Below are 3288 nucleotides of genomic sequence, written 5' to 3' on the forward strand. Positions count from 1 at the left end.
CCATCCTCTCCCCCTTTCTCTCCATCCTCCATCCTCTCCCCAACTTTCTCTCCATCCTCCATCCTCTCCCCACCTTTCTCTCCATCCTCCATCCTCTCTCTCTTTCTCTCCTTCCTCCATCCTCTCCCCCTTTCTCTCCATCCTCCATCCTCTCCCCAACTTTCTCTCCATCCTCCATCCTCTCCCCACCTTTCTCTCCATCCTCCATCCTCTCTCTCTTTCTCTCCATCCTCCATCCTCTCCCCCCCTTTCTCTCCATCCTCCATCCTCTCCCCCTTTCTCTCCTTCCTCCATCCTCTCACCCTTTCACTCCTTCCTCCATCCTCTCCCCCTTTCTCTCCTTCCTGCATCCTCTCCCCCTTTCTCTCCTTCCTCCATCCTCTCCCCCTTTCTCTCCATCCTCCATCCTCTCCCCCTTTCTCTCCTTCCTCTATCCTCTCCCTCTTTCTCTCCATCCTCTGTCCTCTCCCCCTTTCTCTCCTTACTCTATCCTCTCCCTCTTTCTCTCCATCCTCCATCCTCTCCCCACCTTTCTCTCCATCCTCCATTCTCTCCCCACCTTTCTCTCCATCCTCCATCCTCTCCCCCTTTCTTTCTCTCTATCCTCTCCCCACCTTTCTCTCCATCCTCCATCCTCTCCCCACCTTTCTCTCCATCCTTCATCCTCTCCCCACCTTTCTCTCCATCCTTCATCCTCTCCCAACCTTTCTCTCCTTCCCCCATCCTCTCCCTCCTTCTCTCCACCCACCTTTATCTCATCCTCCATCCTCTCCCTCTTTCTTTCTCTCCATCCTTTCCACCTTTATCTCCTTCCTCCATCATCTCCCTCTTTCTCTCCTTCCTCCATCCTCTCCCTCTTTCTCTCCATCCTCCATCCTCTCCCCACCTTTCTCTCCATCCTTCATCCTCTCCCCACCTTTCTCTCCATCCTCCATCCTCTCCCTCTTTCTTTCTCTCCATCCTTTCCACCTTCATCTCCTTCCTCCACCATCTTCCTCTTTCTCTCCTTCCTCCATCCACTCCCCACCTTTATCTCCTTCCTCCATCCTCTCCCCCTTTCTCTCCTTCCTCCATTCTCTCCCCACCTTTCTCTCCATCCTCCATCCTCTCCCAACCTTTCTCTCCATCCTCCATCATCTCCCTCTTTCTCTCCTTCCCCCATCCTCTCCCTCCTTCTCTCCACCCACCTTTATCTCATCCTCCATCCTCTCCCTCTTTCTTTCTCTCCATCCTTTCCACCTTTATCTCCTTCCTCCATCATCTCCCTCTTTCTCTCCTTCCTCCATCCTCTCCCTCTTTCTCTCCATCCTCTCCCCCTTTCTCTCCATCCTCCATCCTCTCCCAACCTTTCTCTACTTCATCCATCCTCTCCCCCTTTCTTTCTCTCTATCCTCTCCCCACCTTTCCCCCCCCCTCCTCCATCCTCTCCCCACCTTTCTCTCCATCCTCCATCCTCTCCCCACCTTTCTCTACTTCATCCGTCCTCTCCCCCTTTCTTTCTCTCTATCCTCTCCCCACCTTTCTCTCCATCCTTCATCCTCTCCCCACCTTTCTCTCCATCCTCCATCCTCTCCCCATCTTTCTCTCCATCCTTCATCCTCTCCCCACCTTTCTCTCCATCCTCCATCTCCCTCTTTCTCTCCATCCTTCATCCTCTCCCCACCTTTCTCTCCATCCTTCATCCTCTCCCCATCTTTCTCTCCATCCTTCATCCTCTCCCCACCTTTCTCTCTCCATCCTCCATCCTCTCCCTCTTCTTTCTCTCCATCCTTTCCACCTTTATCTCCTTCCTCCATCATCTTCCTCTTTCTCTCCTTCCTCCATCCTCTCCCTCTTTCTCTCCATCCTCCATCCTTCCCCCTTTCTCCATCCTCATCCCTCCCCCACCTTTCTCTCCTTTCCTCCGTCATCCATCTCCCTCTTTCTCTCCATCCTTCATCCTCTCCCAACCTTTCTCTCCATCCTCCATCATTTCCCTCTTTCTCTCCTTCCTCCGTCCACTCCTCCTTTCTTTCTCTCCATCCTCCATCCTCTCCCCACCTTTCTCTCCTTCATCCATCCTCTCCTCCTTTCTTTCTCTCTATCCTCTCCCCACCTTTCTCTCCATCCTTCATCCTCTCCCCACCTTTCTCTCCATCCTCCATCCTCTCCCTCTTTCTTTCTCTCCATCCTTTCCACCTTTATCTCCTTCCTCCATCATCTTCCTCTTTCTCTCCTTCCTCCATCCTCTCCCTCTTTCTCTCCATCCTCCATCCTCTCCCCCTTTCTCTCCATCCTCTATCCTCTCCCCACCTTTCTCTCCTTCCTCCGTCCACTCCATCCTCACCCACTTTCTCTCCATCCTCCATCCTCTCAACTCTGTCATTCTGCTCATTGTAAAGCTTTCCATAAAAACAGCAGACCACTAAGAGAGGGGAGGCTGGAATGATGGATGGGAGTGGAGAGGGTTGAGCAAAGGAAGATTGAGTCCCTGATAGGTAATATGTGGTCTTCCCTTCTGGCATGGCTCTTGACCCTGGTTGCTCCTGAAAGGCTGAACGGTTACGAATATTTAATGTGGGAAATTGAAATGTTTGGGATGTTAAAAATGCAGAGCAGTAATGGTTGGTGTATGTCAGCATTAGGAACAAGGGAAAGTAAAGGAAAGGCAATACATTACTCACACACCTACCACATATCCTCATACTCACATAGGCTATCATACAGAAATACTATAGTATACTATGGTATACTGTAAATAGTATAGTATTCAGTGTAGTGTTTTTGCAGACTAAAGTCTACAAAAACACTACATTGAATACTGTAGTATTTACTGTAGTATATGTTAGTATTTACAGTAAAATAAAACTTTAGTATGTACCACAGTAATTTATGTAGTGTTTCTGCAGATTGTCGTACACTGTAGTATTTAATGTAGTGATTTGTGTGGACATTACTGAAGTATTCACTATAGTGTTTTTGCTTGATTAACTTTGACATAGAAGTTAAGGCTTTCTCCTTCAGAAAACCTACTGGAGAAATACTAAAAGAGCCTATTTTCCATAACCTGTAGTATTTAGTAGGAGAGTTGTTCAATCTGTAATTGAAAAAGTATAAAGAACTGTTTGTAGAGGGGGGGGGGGGGTTACAGAGCCAGATTAATGTAAGGGTTGTGGGTAGGGGATGTATTGTGTTACATCTTAATTGGGGTTATCCTGTATCTATACAGTAAGTGTGGTATGTTGATGTTGTGTGGGATGTGAGGTTGTGTTTGTATCAGTCTGGCTTTGACTGGAGAATGATTGACAG

At 48.7% G+C, this 3288-nt stretch overlaps 1 non-coding gene across 1 annotated transcript; it reads right to left on the reverse strand.

Annotated features, from left to right (window-relative positions):
• Nucleotides 1–2985: 2985 nt before the first annotated feature.
• On the reverse strand, nucleotides 2986–3040 carry LOC123994269. The gene has a single exon (XR_006831615.1). It is a non-coding gene; the product is annotated as a U7 small nuclear RNA (small nuclear RNA).
• Between the last annotated feature and the right edge of the window lie 248 nt (nucleotides 3041–3288).

The sequence above is a fragment of the Oncorhynchus gorbuscha genome, linkage group LG13 (genome assembly GCF_021184085.1).
Source record: "Oncorhynchus gorbuscha isolate QuinsamMale2020 ecotype Even-year linkage group LG13, OgorEven_v1.0, whole genome shotgun sequence".
In the NCBI taxonomy this organism is placed as follows: domain Eukaryota; kingdom Metazoa; phylum Chordata; class Actinopteri; order Salmoniformes; family Salmonidae; genus Oncorhynchus; species Oncorhynchus gorbuscha.